Source organism: Hyla sarda, chromosome 9, assembly GCF_029499605.1.
Source record: "Hyla sarda isolate aHylSar1 chromosome 9, aHylSar1.hap1, whole genome shotgun sequence".
NCBI lineage: Eukaryota > Metazoa > Chordata > Amphibia > Anura > Hylidae > Hyla > Hyla sarda.
Window position 1 is genome coordinate 146124143 of NC_079197.1, and position 21997 is coordinate 146146139.

Below are 21997 nucleotides of genomic sequence, written 5' to 3' on the forward strand. Positions count from 1 at the left end.
AGATACCTATAAAAGGAATTTTTAGGGATGCAATAATGTTCCTTTATGTCCGAAAAGGATAAGAAAACCCGATCCTCTCCAAACAGATGGATAAAAAATTTGACTCCATGAGGTCCCCAGAAACCGGCTTCCTGTAGCCCATGCAGGTGTGGAAAATGCAGATTCCCCCACAAGGTTTCCCTAGGAGATACCAGGGGAAATTTACTCGACACCATGGATCACACTTTAGCTATTGTCTAAAGGGGAATAAGAAAAGATGATGAGAGTATGGTACCTGTAGAGTGAGTAAATAAGAGCTTTGTAGTAACCCATAAGCGCACCAGCCAAGGCAGTAGAAGATCCAGGTCGATCCACCACGCTGCAAGGGAGGCAAGAAAATAGTTATAGACATCAGGGGTGGGCACCCTGCCGTTTAGGGGCCTGGAGGAGAGCCCAACCAAGTCTGGGAGGCTTTCAGTGCCAATAGAAGGATCCCAGAGCACCACATAGCGTACTAAAGTATTTCTTAGGAGGAATAAGGGGAGCTAAATGGAAAAGATAGAGAAACTTAGGGAAATAAATCATTTTAAATATGTTCATTCTGCCGGCTAGGGACAAGGGAAGCAAGGACCAGGCATTGAAACGTTCCACAGTAGAGCTCAAAAGTGGTTCCAAATTCAGTGAGAGATACTCTGCAAGGGATGCAGTAACCTCCACCCCCAGATATCTAAAACGAGGAATTACCTGCAGACCCAATGGAAGGGCAGGGGGAATAGGAACCCCGGGTGAAAGCGCCATTAGGGAGGACTTAGCACAGTTGACCCGCAAGCCTGAAATCAAACCAAAAAGGTCAAGTAGGTCAATTAAAGACAGGAGAGAACCCTCTGCATCCGCCAAGTAAACGTATCATCTGCATATAAGGATAACTTTTCAACAATAGAACCCCTGGGAAAACCACAAATAGTGGTCGATCACACTGTATAATGTTATGCCATAGGCATGGCATTATACAGTACATGCAATCTAATGATTGCATATAAAAGTGTAAAATAGAAAAAAGTTTCTAAAATTATATAAAAACCCATCCCCTAATAAAAAATCATTTCTCCCTTATTCTCTAATATTCCCAAAAATAAAAAAAAATTAAATTTTTGGTATTGCCGCCTGTGTAAATGTCCAAACTATTAAAATATAATGTTTATTATCCCGCACGGTAAATGGCGTAAAAGTAAAAAAAATACCAAATACCAAAGATAATGATTTTTAATCACATGATATTGGAATTTTTTTTTATAAAAAGCGATCAAAAAATCCCATTAAGGATACGTTCCCACCTGGCGTATTTTGCTGCGTATTTGCTGCTGCGTATTTTCCTACCCATTGACTTCAATGGGAAATAAAATACACAGCAGCAAATACGCAGAAAAATATGCCAGGTGGGAACATACCCTAAAACAAAAATTTACCAATGAAAATTAAAGATCACAGCGCAAAAAAAGAGCCCTCATACATCCCGTATACAGAAAAATAAAAAAGTTATAGGGGTCAGAAAATGACAATTTTATGCATACCAATTTTGTTTAAAAAAAAAAAGTTAGCCTTTTTTTTTTTTTCTTTAAATAGTACAATAATAAAAAAAACGATATAAATGGGGTATCATTTTAATTGCATTAATATACAGAATAAAGATAATGGGGGATATTTATCAAAACCAGTGTAGAGGAAGAGAGGTGCAGTTGTCCATGGCAACCAATCAGATTGCTTTTTTTCATTTGTCACAGGTCTTTTTAACCCCTTAAGGACTCATGACGTACCCGAACGTCATGAGTCCACTCTTGATCTATAACGCGGGGCCCTGCGTCATAGCGGGTCGGGCCCGGCCTCTAACAACGGGCTAATAGCGCGCGGCATTGATCGCGCTGCAACAGCGCTATTAACCCTTTAGGCGTGGAGTTCAAAGTTGAACGCCGCGTCTAAAGTGATTCCGAACAGCTTACAGGACAGCCGGAGGGTCCCTACCTGCCTCCTCGCTGTCCGATCGCCGAATGACTGCTCAGTGCCTGAGATCCAGGCATGAGCAGTCAAGCGGCAGAATCATCGATCAGTGGTTTCCTATGAGAAACCAGTGATCAATGATAAAGATCAGTGTGTGCAGTGTTATAGGTCCCTATGGGATAACAATGATCAGTATAAGAGATCAGTGTGTGCAGTGTTATAGGTCCCTATGGGATAACAATGATCAGTATAAGAGATCAGTGTGTGCAGTGTTATAGGTCCCTATGGGAGCTATAACACTGCAAAAAAAAAGTGCAAAAAAAAGTGAATAAAGATCATTTAACCCCTTCCCTATTAAAAGTTTGAATCACCCCTTTTCCCATAAAAAAAAAAAGTGTAAATAAAAATAAACATATATGGTATCGCCGCGTGCAGAAATGTCCGAATTATAAAAATATCGTTAATGAAACCACACGGTCAATGACGTATGCACAAAAAAAATTCCAAAGTCCAAAATAGTGCATTTTTGGTCACAAGAAAAAAATGAATAAAAAGCGATCAATAAGTCCTATTAATGCAAAAATAGTACTGCTAAAAACTTCAGATCATGGCGCAAAAAATTAGCCCTCATACCGCCACATACACGGAAAAATAAAAAAGTTATAGGGGTCAGAAAAGGACAATTTTAAACGTATAAATTTTCCTGCATGGAGTTATGATTTTTTCCAGAAATACGACAAAATCAAACCTATATAAGTAGGGTATCATTTTAACCATATGGACCTACAGAATAAAGATAAGGTGTCATTTTTACCGAAAAATGTACTGTGTAGAAACGGAAGCCCCCAAAATTTACAAAATGGCGTTTTTTTTTTCAATTTTGTCTCACAATGATTTTTTTCAGTTTCGCTGTAGATTTTTGGGTAAAATGACTAATGTCACTGCAAAGTAGACCTGGTGACGCAAAAAATAAGCCATCATATGGATTTTTAGGTGCAACATTTAAAGAGTTATGATTTTTTAAAGGTAAGGAGGAAAAAACGAAAATGCAAAAACAGAAAAACGCTGAGTCCTTAATGGGCTAAAAATGAAATAAGCAATCTGATGGTTGCCATGGGCAACTGCACCACTCTTCCTCTGCACAGGTTTTGATAAAACTCCCCCAATGTATCATTTTTACCTTAAAGTGGAATGTGTAAAAACCCCCCTGCAAATAATATTATTTTGTTTGCACCGTACACTTTGTTAAAATAAAAGATGTCATCACAAAGTACAATTGTTTGCACAAAAAACAAGCCCTCATATGGATCTGTAGGTGAAAAAATAAAAGAGTTATGGATTTTAAAAGAAGAGGAGGAAAAAACAAAAATGCAAAAATGAAAAATGGCCTGGTCGTTAAGGTCAAAATGGGCTTGGTCCTCAAGGGGTTAAAAATCAGGTAGAATCCAAGAATATAAAGACAGTAAGGCTAGTTTTTTTGTGGCCCAAAAAAACGTAAGGAAAAACGCCACAGCATTTTCCAGTGTTTGGTGTTTTTTTCTTGTGTTTTTTCTGGCGTTTTTTTGCCTTTGAGTGGAAATTGCATTTTTGGCCCCTTTGTCGTTTTTTCAAAATTTGTTGGGTACCAATAAAAAAAAAAAAGAAAGAAAAAAAAGGATGCAATAGTGATGGAAAGAAATGTATTTAACAAAATTTCTATTTTTAAGAATGAAATATTTATACATTTTTAATAAAGTGTGTGTGTTTCACTTTTTCCCCCTATATTTTTTTTTTTAGGTGGTACTACTACTCCCAGCATGGAACAGATTGTTCAATGATGGGAGCAGTAGTACCAGTACTAATAGACATATCACCCCAGATGTCACTCCTGACCCCCGATGCGATCATCCTATCTATTGCAGAGATGTGGAGCGGCTCTACACAGCACTCGCATCTCTGCTCTATACTCCGGCCAGTGATCACTCGTTCATATTTTCCGCCCAGAGTGGGGATTGGACTGATGGTTGCAGCCAATCACCGCTCTCAGAGGGAAATATGAATGAGTAATGTTCTATTCATGTAACTGGCCGGAGTATAGTGCAGAGATGCGAGTGCTGTATAGAGCCGCTCCACTTCTCTGCAGTAGATAGGACAATCTCATCGGGTGTCAGGAGTGACACCTGCTGTGATCTGTCCTTAACTGCAGGTACTACTACTCCCAACATGGAGCACACTCTGCTCCATGCTGGGAGCTGTAGTACCTGCATTAATAGACAGATCGCAGCAAGTGTAACTTCTGACATCTGTTGCGATCTGTCTATTAATGCAGGTACTAGAGCTCCCAGCATGGAGCAGAGTGTGCTCCGTGTTGGGAGTAGTAGTAGTTCCTGCAGTTAAGGAAAGATCACAGCGGATGTCACTCCTGACACCTGCTGTGATCCTCCTGTATAATGTATGCTTTTCTATTGTCCCCTGCACTGGCGTATATATACACCTATTCATATTACAAATCATATCACATTACAAAGTACGATTGATTGTGTAAAAAACAAGCCCTCCTATGGGTCTGTGGATGGAAAAATAAAAAGCCATGGATTTTAGAAGGAGAGGAGAAAAAAACGAAAATGCAAAAATAAAATTGGCCTGTTCCTTAAGGCCAAAATGGACTTAGTCCTTAAGGGGTTAAAAGCAGCTCCGATATGGATTAATGATAATCTTAAAGGGCTAGAAAGGAAAATAAATGAGCTCATTTGGGGACGAAAGCATGTGAGGATAAAACAGAAATTCCTTAAACCTTCGGTAAAATTAGGAAGAATGGGCATTCCCAATTTCAGGTTTTACTATATGGCGGCGCAATTAAAGGGAATGTGTCACCAAATATGATTATTTTTAAGGTTAAAAATTTTTTTTCACATTTTTAAAATATTTCTGTAAATATTTAAAAAAAATATATTACTTGTCACAAAATATAAAAAATTAAATAATAACTTAACATGTCTCTCATTGTTGACCAGCAGAGGGAGCTAACAAGAGGAATCTTGTGAAAACACGCAACTTGACTGGCTGCTGCAAATTAGATCTTGACCGTCTACCTTCCTCTGTCTATGTGCAAAAGGAGAGGGGGTTTTGTAGTTTTTTCAATTCCACTGTCACCGTTTTGTTGGTGTCTGAAGAGTGGTAAAGAACAGGCTAGATGTCTCTTGACAGGTCACTGCTCCTCAGAGACTTCAAGAAAATGGTGCTGGCTTCCCCTTTCATTTCACCTAACCTGTGCTATGCACATGTGCAGTAAGCAGCCCATGCTTTTCTATGAGACACTCTCAGTCTTAAAGGGGTTATCCAGGAAAAAACTTTTTTTTAATATATATATCAACTGGCTCCGGAAAGTAAAACAGATTTGTAAATTACTTCTATTAAAAAAGCTTCATCCTTTCAGTACTTATGAGCTGCTGAAGTTGAGTTGTCCTTTTCTGTCTAAGTGCTCTCTGATGACACGTGTCTCAGGAACCGCCCAGTTTAGAAGCAAATCCCCATAGAAAACCTCTTCTACTTGGTGCAGTTCCCGAGACAAGCAGAGATGTCAGCAGAGAGCACTGTTGCCAGACAGAAAACAACAACTCAACTTCAGCAGCTGATAATTATTGAAAGGATTAAGATTTTTTAATAGAAGTAATTTACAAATCTGTTTAACTTTCTGAAGCCAGTTGATATAAAAAAAAAAGTTTTTTCCTGGAATACCCGTTTAACTTTTTTATGCCCTGTGCCTGCCATAAAGCAACTGTGTAGGTGCTGTGAAGTGATACACCACAAAGAGGCTACCGTAATGGCAGCCCCCTAGTACACACTTTATTAATAAATAACATTAAAACTACATTGTCCTTAAACTAAACACATAAATGAAATGCTTTATCTTGATAGAAATGCTCTATAAATGCCAACCATAGAATATGTCACATAAAGTTCGTCCATAGCGCTCACTATACACAAGAGGGTCTGTTTAGAATGGGAAAAAGAAATGATTCAAAATGTTCCAGATGTCAAATGGAGGACGCGGATTTATATCATATGATTTGGGATTGTGGAGAGATACAAATCCTATGGAAGAAGGCCTTTGAAAAAATTGAGGACGTTTTTAGGTTTAAATTACCATAGAATTTCAAAGTGGCAGTCTTTGGAGTGCCCATATGGGAGAAGAATAAAGGAATGATATTAAAATTACTAGGTTTGGTGAAAATCACAATCTTGAGATCTGTATACTGCTGCTGCTGCTATCTCTTTGGGATCAGGATATAAAGAAGTTATACACCTCCCATCCAGCTCTATCTGTATACTACTGCTGCTATCTCTATGGGATCAGGATATATAGTAGTTATACACCTCCCATCCAGCTTTATCTGTATACTACTGCTGCTATCTCTATAGGATCAGGATATAAAGAAGTTACACACCTCCCATCCAGCTTTATCTGTATACTGCTGCTGATATCTCTATAGGATCAGGATATACTGTATAGTAGTTATACACCTTCTGTCCAGCTCTATCTGTATACTGCTGCTGATATCTCTATAGGATCAGGATATACTGTATAGTATTTATACACCTTCTGTCCAGCTCTATCTCTTTGGGATCAGGATATCTACTATGCATACTGATCCCATAGAAATAGCAGCAGCATCGGTATAAAGAAAGAGCAGGAGGGAATGTGTATAACTACTATTTATCCTGATCCCATAGAGATAGCAGATGCAGTATACAGCTAGAGCTAGAGGGGATGTATATAACTACTATGGGGGACATTTATCATTGTTTTCTTTGGTAAGTGAGTTTTGAAGTAATTTTCTGTTTGCTTTGGTTTTGCTTATGTGCAACATATTTATCATACTATCAAGGGGGATTGATAAATTTGGTGCACATAAGCGAAAAACTATAAATCACTTCAGAACACTATTTTGTAGGTTTCCACCTCTTCTCTGTGACTTTTTGTCTTTTAGTAAGACTTTTCAAAAGTGCTCTACAAAGGCTAAAAAAAAAAAAAAAATCTTAGACTTATGTGCGACATTTTGTGCACCCTGAGTAAGCGAAAAACAAAACAAAAAAAACAAAGCAAACAAACCTCTAAATGCAATGATAAATCTCCCCATATATGTCCTCATCCCATAGAGATAGCAGCAGTATACCGATAGAGCTGGAGGGGAGGTGTATAACTACTATATATCGTTATCCCATAGAGATAGCAGCAGCATAGAGCTGGAGAGGAGGTGTGTAACTACTATATATCCTGATCCCATAGGGATAGCAGCAACAGTATATAGATAGAGCTGGAGAGGAGGATTAATTCCTCAGTGTTAACATACTCTAAAAAGATAATGTACACATCCTGTAATCTGTCTATATATAATCTCTAAGCAGTCTCTTACCTGATGCTGTCTCACAGTGACCTTTAGCCATGGTCATAATGTAGGTAGCAATGACACCAATGGTCTATATGGACCACAGACATAGCAGAACAGCCAGGCCCATACTTGCCAACAGTTTCTTTGTTGAGATAATTTAGCAAACTGCACCGCAAAAGGGGTGAGGATTATGTAACCCTACCCAAAACGGCCATTTCAGTGGGCCAACATAGGCTATTTTCATTTTTATCGGGCAATCCTAGGGTGTGACTTACTATATCTCTAGTCTACCGATTATACAGGGTGGGCCATTTATATGGATACACCTTAATAAAATGGGAATGGTTGGTGATAGTAACTTCCTGTTTGTGGCACATTAGTATATGTGAGGGGGGAAACTTTTCAAGATGGGTGGTGACCATGGCGGCCATTATGAAGTCGGCCATTTTGAATCCAACTTTAGTTTTTTCAATAGGAAGAGGGTCATGTGACACATCAAACTTATTGGGAATTTCACAAGAAAAACAATGATGTGCTTGGTTTTAACGTAACTTTATTCTTTCATGAGTTATTTACAAGTTTCTGACCACTTATAAAATGTGTTCAATGTGCTGCCCATTGTGTTGGATTGTCAATGCAACCCTCTTCTCTATATACTGCTATATACTACTATATACACCGCAGGAGAAATGCTAGCACAGGCTTCCAGTATCCGTATACACTGCTATATACTACTATATACACCGAAGGAAATGCTAGCACAGGCTTCCAGTATCCGTATACACTGCTATATACTACTATATACACCGCAGGAGAAATGCTAGCACAGGCTTCCAGTATCCGTATACACTGCTATATACTACTATATACACCGAAGGAAATGCTAGCACAGGCTTCCAGTATCCGTATACACTGCTATATACTACTATATACACCGCAGGAGAAATGCTAGCACAGGCTTCCAGTATCCGTATACACTGCTATATACTACTATATACACCGCAGGAGAAATGCTAGCACAGGCTTCCAGTATCCGTATACACTGCTATATACTACTATATACACCGAAGGAAATGCTAGCACAGGCTTCCAGTATCCGTATACACTGCTATATACTACTATATACACCGCAGGAGAAATGCTAGCACAGGCTTCCAGTATCCGTATACACTGCTATATACTACTATATACACCGCAGGAGAAATGCTAGCACAGGCTTCCAGTATCCGTATACACTGCTATATACTACTATATACACCGAAGGAAATGCTAGCACAGGCTTCCAGTATCCGTATACACTGCTATATACTACTATATACACCGCAGGAGAAATGCTAGCACAGGCTTCCAGTATCCGTATACACTGCTATATACTACTATATACACCGAAGGAAATGCTAGCACAGGCTTCCAGTATCCGTATACACTGCTATATACTACTATATACACCGCAGGAGAAATGCTAGCACAGGCTTCCAGTATCCGTATACACTGCTATATACTACTATATACACCGCAGGAGAAATGCTAGCACAGGCTTCCAGTATCCGTATACACTGCTATATACTACTATATACACCGCAGGAGAAATGCTAGCACAGGCTTCCAGTATCCGTATACACTGCTATATACTACTATATACACCGCAGGAGAAATGCTAGCACAGGCTTCCAGTATCCGTATACACTGCTATATACTACTATATACACCGCAGGAGAAATGCTAGTACAGGCTTCCAGTATCCGTATACACTGCTATATACTACTATATACACCGCAGGAGAAATGCTAGCACAGGCTTCCAGTATCCGTATACACTGCTATATACTACTATATACCCCGCAGGAGAAATGCTAGCACAGGCTTCCAGTATCCGTATACACTGCTATATACTACTATATACACCGCAGGAGATATGCTAGCACAGGCTTCCAGTATCCGTATACACTGCTATATACTACTATATACACCGCAGGAGAAATGCTAGTACAGGCTTCCAGTATCCGTATACACTGCTATATACTACTATATACACCGCAGGAGAAATGCTAGCACAGGCTTCCAGTATCCGTATACACTGCTATATACTACTATATACACCGCAGGAGAAATGTTAGCACAGGCTTCCAGTATCCGTATACACTGCTATATACTACTATATACACCGCAGGAGAAATGCTAGCACAGGCTTCCAGTATCCGTATACACTGCTATATACTACTATATACCCCGCAGGAGAAATGCTAGCACAGGCTTCCAGTATCCGTATACACTGCTATATACTACTATATACACCGCAGGAGAAATGCTAGCACAGGCTTCCAGTATCCGTAGTTTCAGGTGCTGCACATCTCGTATCTTCACAGCATAGACAATTGCCTTCAGATGACCCCAAAGATAAAAGTCTTAGGGGGTCAGATCGGGAGACCTTGGGGGCCATTGAACTGGCCCACGATGACCAATCCACTTTCCAGGAAACTGTTCATCTAGGAATGCTCGGACCTGACACCCATAATTTGGTGGTCACCATCTTGTTGGAAAAACTCAGGGAACGTTCCAGCTTCAGTGCTTAAAGAGGGAAACACATCATCATGTAGCAATTTCACATCTCCAGTGGCCTTGAGGTTTCCATTGATGAAGAATGGCCCCACTATCTTTGTACGCCATATACCACACCATACCATCAATTTTTGTGTTCCAACAGTCTTGGAGGGATCTATCCAATGTGGGTTAGTGTAAGACCAATAGCGGTGGTTTTGTTTGTTGACTTCACCATTCACATAAAAGTTTCCTCATCACTGAACAGAATCTTCTGCGTAAACTGAGGGTCCTGTTCCAATTTTTGTTTTGCCCATTCTGCAGCACCTGAAACTACGGATACTGGAAGCCTGTGCTAGCATTTCTCCTGCGGTGTATATAGTAGTATATAGCAGTGTATACAGATACTGGAAGCCTGTGCTAGCATTTCTCCTGCGGTGTATATAGTAGTATATAGCAGTGTATACGGAAACTGGAAGCCTGTGCTAGCATTTCTCCTGCGGTGTATATAGTAGTATATAGCAGTGTATACGGATACTGGAAGCCTGTGCTAGCATTTCTCCTGCGGTGTATATAGTAGTATATAGCAGTGTATACGGATACTGGAAGCCTGTGCTAGCATTTCTCCTGCGGTGTATATAGTAGTATATAGCAGTGTATACGGATACTGGAAGCCTGTGCTAGCATTTCTGCTGCGGTGTTACTATCAGTGTGTGAAGAGTGGGAGAAGAGGGTTGCATTGACAATCCAACACAATGGGCAGCCCATTGAACACATTTTATAAGTGGTCAGAAACTTGTAAATAACTTAGGAAAGAATAAAGTTACGTTAAAACCAATCACATCATTGTTTTTCTTGTGAAATTCCCAATAAGTTTGATGTGTCACATGAGCCTCTTCCTATTGAAAAAAACAAAAGTTGGATTCATAATGACCGACTTCAAAATGGCCGCCATGGTCACCACCCATCTTGAAAAGTTTCCCCCCTCACATATACTAATGTGCCATAAACAGGAAGTTAAAGGGGTATTCCAGGCCAAAACTTTTTTTTATATATCAACTGGCTCCGGAAAGTTAAACAGATTTGTAAATTACTTCTATTAAAAAATCTTAATCCTTCCAGTAGTTATTAGCTTCTGAAGTTGAGTTGTTGTTTTCTGTCTAACTGCTCTCTGATGACTGACGTCCCTGGAGCTGTGCAGTTCCTATGGGGATATTCTCCCATCATGCACAGCTCCCGGGAAGTGACATCATCATTGAGCAGTTAGACAGAAAACTTCAGAAGCTAATAACTATTGGAAGGATTAATATTTTTTAATAGAAGTAATTTACAAATCTGTTTAACTTTTCGGAGCCAGTTGCTATATATAAAAAAAGGTTTTGCCTGGAATACCCCTTTAATATCACCAACCATTCCCATTTTAGTAAGGTGTATCCATATAAATGGCCCATTTATTTATTCTTATATACACCACATAGCCTTCATGGAATCGGTTTTGTCTGTGTGGTGATTAAAGGTGGTAAAGGTTCCCATGGTAATCGGGAGCTTAACAATGGCCCCTTAGGACTACCATGTACAGGAGCCAGTTAGGTAAGATTGACACTTAGGGCTCGCCTACCGACGGCACATGTGCCACCAATGAGGATTGAAGTGCACGCGTGGTCAGTCAGTGCCCTCCTCAAACACACTGTATGTGTGTTGAAAGCCCTAGAGGCAGAGAGGAAGACCTGTCACTAGATGCAGGGAGCTATCCTCATTGACAGCGTATGCAGCAGGCAATGTGTTGATCAAAGCGGCATGACATCATGCAGCGAGACTTTGCAGCCCCATGGTCACACTCCTGGACACTGTTAAACATAGATAAATATATATATATAAAGATAAATATTGTTAAAGGTCCTGTCCACTGTAAGGGTCCTTGAAGATGGCATATACTTGTTAGATGCCCAGAGCACTATATACTAAGAAACTTCCAGGCCCCTGCTCCCAACTAGCTCAGTACCCGGCGTTGCCCGGTTTTTCCTTCCTAATCCTTGTTGGGGAAGAAAATCAACAAAGGAGGAAGCTTTTGACTTCATATCCCATCCTCATATATTGTTGTCATATCCGAACCCCATATCCCGTCCTCATATCCCGACCTCATGTCCCGTCTTCATGAAGATATTGTAAGCTGAAAATAGAAGGGGACGTGGTTTTGTGGGACTGGGCGTGATTTGCAATCTAGACAGAGGCACAAAAAGGGTAGATATTAAAAGGGGTGGGGCTTAAACAGCGGGCATGTATTTGTGAGATGGGGTGTGGCTTGCAAGCCGGACTGACACATTCACCAGGAGATGCAGAGCGGAGCTTGTGGAGTAAGGTACTGGAAGTTCCATATACTTGCATGGGACTTAAAACAAAAACCCATCTTTTATATAAGGGTGTAGGTAAGGGTTAATTTAACTATCATATATTTTTATTTGACATAAAAGTAATATGTGTACCAGGTATTATTTAAACATACATTTCTCGTAGATTTGCTTGGGACTTTAAACAAAAATCCCGACCCTCACAAATGGAGGTAGTTAAGGATTAAATTAACTATCCTATATTTTTAGTGGACATATAAGTAACATGTGACCAAGTATTACCAAAATATCTCCAGCCGAATGGAAGTTATGTGGGAACATACATTTCCCGTAGGATTTGCAAGAGACTTTAAACAAAAATCCCGACCCTAACAAATGGGGGTAGTTAAGGGTTAAATTAACTATCCTATATTTTTAGTGGACATATAAGTAACATGTCACATGGGATTGCATGACTACTAATGTCTGGCCAGTGCCATGTAGGTGGTCCCTCCCTCCCCAGACACAACACTTTAATATGTATCAACTGGAAGCAAAACACAAGAGGATCAACTGTAGACTAGAAGTCTGTCTGAGGCTGCAGTTATGTGTGTCCCTCAACCTTTGTCCCAGAAAGACCTCTGCTTGCTTTCTCCACTTAACCCCTAAAGGACTGAGCGATTTCACGTTTTTGCATTTTCGTTTTTTCCTCCTTGCCTTTAAAAAATCATAACCCTTTCAATTTTACACCTACAAATCTGTATTATGGCTTATTTTTTGCGCCACCAATTCTACTTTACAGTGACATTAGTCATTTTACCGAATAATCCACGGCAAAACGGAAAACAAAATTCATTGTGCGACAAACTTGAAGAAAAAATGCCATTTTGTAAATTTTGGGGGCTTCCGTTTCTACGCAGTAAATTTTTCGGTAAAAGTGACACCTTATCTTTATTCTGTAGGTCCATACGGTTAAAATGATTCCCTACTTATATAGGTTTGATTTTGTATTACTTCAGAAAAAAATCATGAATACATGCAGGAAAATTTATACGTTTAAAATTGTCATTTTCTGAGCCCTATAACTTTTTTATTTTACTGTGTTCAGGTCGCTATGGTGGCAAATTTTTTGCACCGTGATCTGAAGTTTTTAGCGGTACCCTTTTTGTTCTGATCAGACTTTTTGATCACTTTTTTTTCACTTTTATGTGGTATAAAAAGTGATCAAAAATGCGCTATTTTGGACTTTGGAATTTTTTTGCGCGTACGCCATTGAACACGCGGTTTAAAAAGCGGTATATTTTTTATACTTCGGACATTTCCGGACGCGGGGATACCACATATGTGTATTTTTATTTACACTGTTTTATTTTGTTACTAGGAAATGCCGGGTGATTTAAACTATTAATTCAGAAGAGAATACCTGAAAGGGTTAACTTTTTTTTTTTACACTTTTTTTTTTGCTAGCTGATAGAGCCATAGAGACCTATCAGCTTGCAAAGGCTGATTTCATTCACAGACTGCTGCCTGGCAACAATCAGTGAAATCGGTGATTGATTGCTCCAGCCTGTAACTCAGGCTGGGAGTAATCAATCGGAGCCCGGACGCCGCCGGAGAAGGTAAGAGACCTTTTCCTCTCTCCGGGTAGCTGATCGGGGCCTCACGTTTTTATCGCGATGACCCCTATCAGCCGACTGAGCAGCCGGGAAGCATTTAGTTTCACTTTCGATGTGGCGCTCAGCTTTGAGCGCCGCATCGGAAGGGTTAATAGTGTGTGGCCGAACGATCGCAGCCGCACGCTATTAGCCGTGGGTCCCGGCTGTGAATAGGCGCCGGGACCATCCCGCTATGACAGGGACAGCACTTGCCTGCTCAATGAGCTAGACCGAGAGCTGCCGCGATGTGTGCGAGTAGACCACGCATGCGCGGCGACACGCAGTGTGTCTGCTCGGAGCAACGTATTGCCTCTCCGAGCAGGCACGTTTAAAAGCACCATACAGAAGTCCTTCAGCGGCGGATCTGCAGAGTAAAATACGCTGTAAATCCACACGTGTGAACGTACCCTTAGGGTACGTTCACACGTGCGTATTTTCTGCTGAAGATTTGCTCCAGCAGATATTGCTGCCCATTGACTTCAATGGGTAGCAAAATCTGCTACAGCAAATCTGCTGCAAACCATAGGGTACGTTCACACATACGCAGATTTGATGCACAGGATTTGCTGCTGCAGATTTCAATGTAAACTAAATGACTGAGCACAGCTTCTAATCTGCAGTTACGAATCCTGCGCATCAAATTTGCGCAAGACCCTGTACGTGTGAACATACCCTTAGGGTGCGTTCACACATGCCTATTTTCTGCTGCAGATCTGCTTCAGATTTGCTTCAACAGATTTTGCTGCCCATTGAATTCAATTGGCAGCAAAATCTGCAGCAGCTGAATGATCCCTAAGGGTACATTCACACTGGGGGATTTATTTGTGGGTTTCCCGCTGCGTATGTGAAAGGGGGCGGGCTCTTCTCTGCTGTCCACTGCGGAATTTCCATTGACTTCAATGGGCAGCAAAATCTGCTGAAGCAAATCTGCAGCAGATCTGTAGCAGAAAATCTGCTCATGTGAATGAGCCCTAAGGGTGCGTTCACATGTGCGTATTTTTGCTGCAGATTTGCTGCAGATTTGCTTCAGAAGATTTTGCTGCCCATTTAAGTCAATGGAAATTCCACAGCGGAAAATCTGCTGCGGACAGCCAAGAAGAGCCCGCCCCCTTTCAAATACGCAGCCGGAAACCGGCAAATAATTCCGCCCGTTTGAGCGTACCCTTAGGGTGCGTTCACACGTGCATATTTTTGCTGCAGATTTGCTGCTGCAGATTTTGCTGCCCATTGGGCTACAAAATCTGCAGCAGAAAATACAAATGTATAAACGCAGACTTAGGCTCCTTTCACACTACCGTTTTCACCCCGTAGGTGATGTCCGTTTGGAAGGTAGCGGAAGAAAAATTTGTGCATGACACGTCTTTTTCTCCCGCTATCTTCGGGACGTTAATGGCAGACAAAGTAGAAATAAATTTAAAAAAAAAGGTCCCATTAACGTCTGTTTGTAGCGGAGCCTCTTCACTAGTGTGAAAGAATCCTTACACAGCTTTTTTTTGGTACACATTTGTCGCAAATGACGATCTGCGCAAACTGTTTTGTTTTCACACCCCTTGCATAATTTTATCAAAACTCCTTAAGACTCCTAAAAAATTTGATAATTTTAAATGATCAAATGCGTTAATGTATTAATAAATTGTTGCACATGTTGCACAATAGGGGCCAACCAGGCTTATGTGCTGGCCCTACCTTGTACACAGGGCCGGCGACAGGGGGTACAGCGAATACCCCAGTAATGGGCCCTGGCCCCCGCTGCACCCCCTTCAGAAGCCCCAGCACAGAAGCAGAAGACCGTTCACCAGCCACATCATTCACCCCCCTCCTTCCCTGATCCCCCCCGTGCCACTTTATTTTCCTTGTGCCAAATAATCCCTCTCTTTATTACCCCCTGTGCCACATCATTTTCTCTTGATCCCCCTCCTGTGCGATTTCATTCCCCCTTTATTACCCTCTGTGCAAATTCATCTCCCCCTCTTTACCACCCCCTGTGCAATTTCTTCTCCCCCTGTGTAAATTCATCACTTCCCTCTTTATGAAGTGGCCCAGGGGGATAAAGGGGGAATGGAATGGCATGAGGGGGGGGGGGGGGGGGGGCTCATGCCATTCCATTCCCCCTTTATCCCCCTGGGCCACTTCATAAAGAGGGAAGTGATGAATTTACACAGAGGGTAATAAAGGGGGAATGAAATGGCACAGGGGAATCAAGGGGAAATGATGTGGCACAGGGGGTAAGGGGTGGATAATTTGGCACAAGGCACAGGGGGGAATAAGGTGGCACAGGGTAAAAACTGCGGATTAAATGATATGGGGGAGGGATAAGGGGTGATTAAACAGCACTGGGAGATTCTACTGTAATATTGTTTTTTTATCCTGTTTTATAGGTAATTACACTGTGGAGTGAGTACAGGACAGGATTCCGTCATTTAGAAAGATTTTTGAGCCCTTTTTCCCAATAATCTCTCAATAATGGAAACTTTTTTTGTGTCAGCTATTGGGAGATTCTACTGTACCCTCACGTCCTGCTCTCCCCCATAGACCCTGCTGAGGCAATTGGCAGAGATGGACACAGAGATGGCAGAAAAGCCAGAAACCAGGGGTATCAGCCAACAGTAAGAAGGGGGGGCATATTTGTTATGTTGGGCTGTGGCTCTCACTGTTTGGATGGGGTATCTGTAACTGTGACTGTTATGGAGAACATCTGTGGCCGGCATAGGCATTATAGGGGGCATCTGAGACTGGCACACTATAATGGCATAGTCACTATCAGTGATATAGTCACAGGAACATTGATGTCCTTAATTAGTAACAAAAACATCTTTCCTTTTGCTACCAAACATGTCCTACAGACACAGCCCATGCAAGTGATTTAACTAGCAATCTGCATCAAAATGCTGATCATTGAAGGGGTAATATATAGCAAGAATCTGTAAAGATATGACTGGTTTTCATACTGTTCCAACTAATAGGGTTATCTGGGGATAAAAAGATAAAGGAATATGGGGCTGGGTAAAAATAAAAAGGAACCTATACTCACTTGCCCCAATTCCCCATAGTCAACAACCCATTGCTTCTGTTCCCTCATCCTCTTGGATAATTTCTGGTTGTGGTTGACGCATTATCCCTGCAGGAACTGCCCTGTCCAATGACTGGCCACAGCCGTGATTGTTTGAGTGGGGACAATGTCCTTGTGGGGACAATACAATACCAGGTAACAGGCAGTAGCTGAGAGGATGAGACACCAGGATGTTCTTTTTTATTCTTACCCTGCCCCCGGCCACGTCATTTTTTTACCTCCCAAATAACTAATTTAACACCGCAGTGTAAGGATGACATCTGATCAAATATCAGGCGCTGTGTCGCTACCATATTCTGTAATAAGTAAAAATAAGAAAATCAAGATTAAAATCATTTTCAGAATTTTGAAATTGAGATTAAACTTATTTAAAATTTCGGAATTGAATTTTTAATATCAGGCAAAGCCGCCAAGTCCACCCGATTCTATGAACTATATAAAATTAAAGTGTACCTGCCATTAAAAAAAAACTTTTCACATTACACAGAGACACATCAAAAGTTTTGATTGGTTCTTAGTGCTGAGACACCCACCGATCATTAGAAAGAGCGGTGAGCAGTTCACACTGAGGCGCTTCACTCCTCGCAACGATCTCTGTCCAGCTTCATTGGACGGCCACATAGCAGAGCCCATCTAGTGAAGCTGGATGGAGATCGCTGTGAGCCGGCGAGTAAAGCGCCTAACCCCATGCTTCTCTCTACTCATTCTACTGATAGGAACACTTTAACTTGTTATGGTTGGGCTGGGTTCACACCACGTTTTGCAATACAGTTCCCGTATACGTTTATTAATTTGAAAACCGTATGCATTGACTCTCCATTGATAACAATATGCCAAACGATGCATGCGGTTGCATCCGTTTTGTGTCTTGTACGGTTTTGTCTGTTTTTTTTCCCATACCCAAAACCGCAGCCAACCACGGTTTTTGGTCCGGGTGAAAAACCGTATGGAAACCGTAAAACTTTTTTTTTAACATGGGAGTCAATGGGAACCGTACAGAACCGTATGTGCGTATGGTTCTATCCGGTTTTCACCATACGGTTTTTGACTTTGCACAGTTTTATTCTTGGAATTTCAATCAAACAAGCAAAACTTTATTCATAATGGAGTAAAAAGTTAAAAACGTATACGTTTTTTTTTGTTTAAAAATCGGATGCAACCGGACATCATTTTTCAAACCGTATATGGGTTAAAATTTTTACACACATTTTGATACAGTTTAGTCCAGTTCTGAGGAGTCTGTTTTTCATCTAAAAACCTCATACGGGAACTGTATTGCAAAAATGTGGTGTGAACCCAGCCTTAGTTACGGTTCTAAGAAGCTAGAGCTATAACAAACGGCATTGCCAAAGAGGTTGAGGTTGGAAGAGGTTAAAGTGGATATCTGCTTTAGGCCGGGTTCACACGGCTGAAAATGTGTGGAATGTCCACCCAGAAAACACGGACGGACATTCCACACGTTAAGAAAATTCGGCAGGCGCTAGGACCACGTGGAAGTGCGCTGTCTTGTAGACAGCAAGGCATTTCTGAGCGGAATTTGCAGAAAGAATAGACAAGTTTATTTTTCGGATGCCGAAATTGGGATTTCCATGGCAGAAACATCTGACTTGGAAATTCCGCCGTGTGCGCAGTGCAGCAGAACTGCTTTGAAAACAATGGGACTCTGCTGCAGCGGAATATCCGTGCGTAATAATCCACCATGTGAACATTCCCTTTGACACTCCTACACATATGCCAAGTAAGGGTAACTGAAGGTAATAGAAAGGGGCTTAACTACTACCGTGCTGACAACTTATCCCCTATCTAAAGGATAGGGGATAAGTTGCCTGATCGCGCGGGGTCCCGCCGCTGGTGACCCCCGCAATCTTGCACGCAGCACCCCGCTCTCATCAGGCCGGGTCTGATGATGGGGCCGGTGATCGTGACGTCACAGCTCCGCCCCCGTGTGACATCACACTCCGCCCCTCAATGCAAGTCTATGGCAGGGGGTGAGACAGCTGTCTCTCCCCCTGCAATAGACTTACATTGAGGGGCGGAGTGTGACGTCACATGGAGGCGGAGCCGTGACGTCACGATACTCCGGCCCCGTGATCGACATTCATCAGACCCTGAGCGATGTTCGCTCCGGGGCCTGATGAGAGCGGGGTGCTGCATGCGAGATTGCGGGGGTCCCCAGCAGCGGGACCCCGCACGATCAGGAAACTTATCCCCTATCCTTTAGATAGGGGATAAGTTGTCAGCACGGTAGTACCCCTTTAATGCACGAGACCCCCTTCAATTAGCCAGAGAATAGTGCTTGTCCAGCCTATTCACTGGTTTGCATCCTGTGGCAGAACTACAACTCACAGCATCCTATAACATCTTTAGGCATAGGTTGGCGACCAGTGTGTTTCACACATCCATGTAAAGCTGAGCACACATTCTGGGTATAGTCAGACACATGGCATGAAAGTGCCACCTGTAATTGGAGGCAATGCTGCCATCTGTTCTATGATATACACCATTTAACCTTGGTTCAGACTAAATATAAGGAGGTGTGGCTTGTGCACTTCATGGAAAATCTCAAGACCCAAACCTATAAAAGACCAGCAGATGTATGGGTACAGATGCTACTAGAAGCTGATGGTGATGGGTGTGTGACACTTCATGGACTGCAAAACTACACCTAGTTACCTGGGGGATGGCTAGCCACAGCTAAGGTAAGAAATCAGTTTTGGGAGTATATGTATATAAGATGGAAATAGATACAGACCCTTTGGGCTTATTCTTAGAAGTATATGGATTATCATCTCTTGGTGTAAGGTAGGGTTTTCCAACCAGGGTGCCTCCAGTTGTTGCAAAACTACAACTCCCAGCATGCCCGGACAGCCAAAGGCTGTCCGGGCATGCTGGGAGTTGTAGTTATGCAACAGCTGGAGGCACCCTGGTTGGGAAACCCTGTTGTAAATCTTGGCATGAACAAGAAAGCAGTTTTGAGAGTATATGTATATAAGATGGAAATAGTTACTGATCCTTTGGGCTTATTGTGGAGAAGTATATGGATTATCGTGTCTTGGTGTAAGGTCGTGTTTCCAGACCAAGGTGCCTCCAGCTGTTGCAAAACTACAGCTCCAGGCATGCCCGGACAGCCTTTGGCTGTCTGGGCATGCTGGGAGCTGTAGTTATGCAACAGCTGGAGGCACCCTGGTTGGGAAACACTGGTGTAAGGCTTGGCATGGCAAGTGCTTTCACTGTGCGCCAACTGTTTGGTGTTGTAGTATGGCTGTAGGTAAAGATTTTGGAACTTTTAGCACTGCAGACAGCGGAGATGTCTGTACACAGATAACTCACTGACACAAGTGCCTCTCCTGGACCTCTGCCTTCTTTTTGATCTCCTGCGGAATATTCAGATTTTCCTTCAGGTCTCTTAGTTGTATTGACTTCTCTTAAAGGGGGAAAGGGGGGGGGGGACGACGACGACGCTTCTTTCATCAGTAATCTGATATAAAATAGTCAGAAAGGTGAAGAAATACTGTTGTAAAAATACAAAAAAAAAAGATAAAGACAACAAGGAAAAAAAAAGTGCACAACAATCAATACATGTAAAAAAAAACTTTATTGAACAAATATATAGCTAAAAAATAAAACATAACACACCAGATAAATATGTAAAATCAATTATAGATGGAAATATAGCACTGCAGTGGCAAGTGACTTGGATATTACACATTGCTAAAGGGTCACAATACTGCAAAATATCCACATTATAAAAAGTGAACAAAACAAGGTGCAGAATGAAAGTTCAGTCACCCAGTCTTGGTATAGCCCAGAGTATAGGAGGGAAGCGACCCCAAAGCAATAATGTTGTAGGTTGTCAGTAATTATCAAAATGGGATATGTGGCATGATGTTTGGCACAACCCGCTACACAGGTTTAACGTAGAACTCTTCCTTATATCGCTAGACATTTACATAATTTAAAAAAACTTTTTTTATATATCAACTGGCTCCAGAAAGTTAAACAGATTTGTAAATGACTTCTATTAAAAAAATCTTAATCCTTTCAGTACTTATGAGCTGCTGAAGTTGAGTTGTTCTTTTCTGTCTAAGTGCTCTCTGATGACACGTGTCTCGGGAACTGTCCAGAGTAGAAGCAAATCCCCATAGCAAACCTCTTCTACTCTGTGCAGTTCCTGAGACAAGCAGAGATGTCAGCAGAGAGCACTGTTCAGCAGCTGATAATTATTGGAAGGATAAACATTTTTTAATAGAAGTAATTTACAAATCTGTTTAACTTTCTGGAGTCAGTTGATATATATAAAAAAGTTTTTTTCCTGGATAACCCCTTTAATATTTTGTGTAGGTCAATTTTCTGCTGCAGCCTGTTAATCCTTCTAGGACATATCAGCTGCTGTATGCTACACAGGAAGTTGTATAGTTTTTTTTTTGTCTGACCACAGTGCTCTCTGCTGACACCTCTGTCCATGTCAGGAACTGTCCAAAGCAGGAAAAATCAAACTTCTTCTCTGGGCAGTTCCTGACATGGACAGAGGTGTCAGCAGAGAGCACTGTGGTCAGACAAAAAAAAAAACTATACAACTTCCTCTGTAGCATACAACAGCTGATATGTACTGGAAGAATTAAGTAATTTACAAACAGGCCCGTTGAAGCACTACTAAGTGCGAAACACAGGTGTCGCCTCTCTGTGGTACCCCCCTTGTACCATCCGTCGTCTCCCCGAGAATTGTACTACGGCTGTGAGTAATGTGCAATAAAATCTGCTGAATTGGAAATCCGGTGAGTGCCGACTTTTCTTTGTTTCCTCATGCACTGATGGTATATCTACGTGAGTCAGAGCACCACCGTATCCTCACTCCGCTATAGTGACTTAGTGTCCACTCGCCTTCAGGTACAGAAGTTAGCAGTGCCGAACTACTTATCTATACGCTAATTTACAAATCTGTTTAACTTTCTGGCACCAACTGATGAGAATTTTTTCTTACCACCGGAGGACCCCTTTAAGGGTGCGTTCCCACCTTGCGTATTTTGCTGCTGCGTATTTTCCTACCCATTAACTTCAATGG

At 41.6% G+C, this 21997-nt stretch overlaps 1 long non-coding RNA gene across 1 annotated transcript; it reads right to left on the bottom strand.

Annotated features, from left to right (window-relative positions):
• Nucleotides 1-273: 273 nt before the first annotated feature.
• LOC130291819 (uncharacterized) lies at nt 274-20350 on the bottom strand. The gene is made up of 3 exons (XR_008848039.1): nt 20266-20350; nt 724-809; nt 274-358 (listed from the first exon to the last, which is right to left on the bottom strand). It is a non-coding gene; the product is annotated as an uncharacterized LOC130291819 (long non-coding RNA).
• Between the last annotated feature and the right edge of the window lie 1647 nt (nt 20351-21997).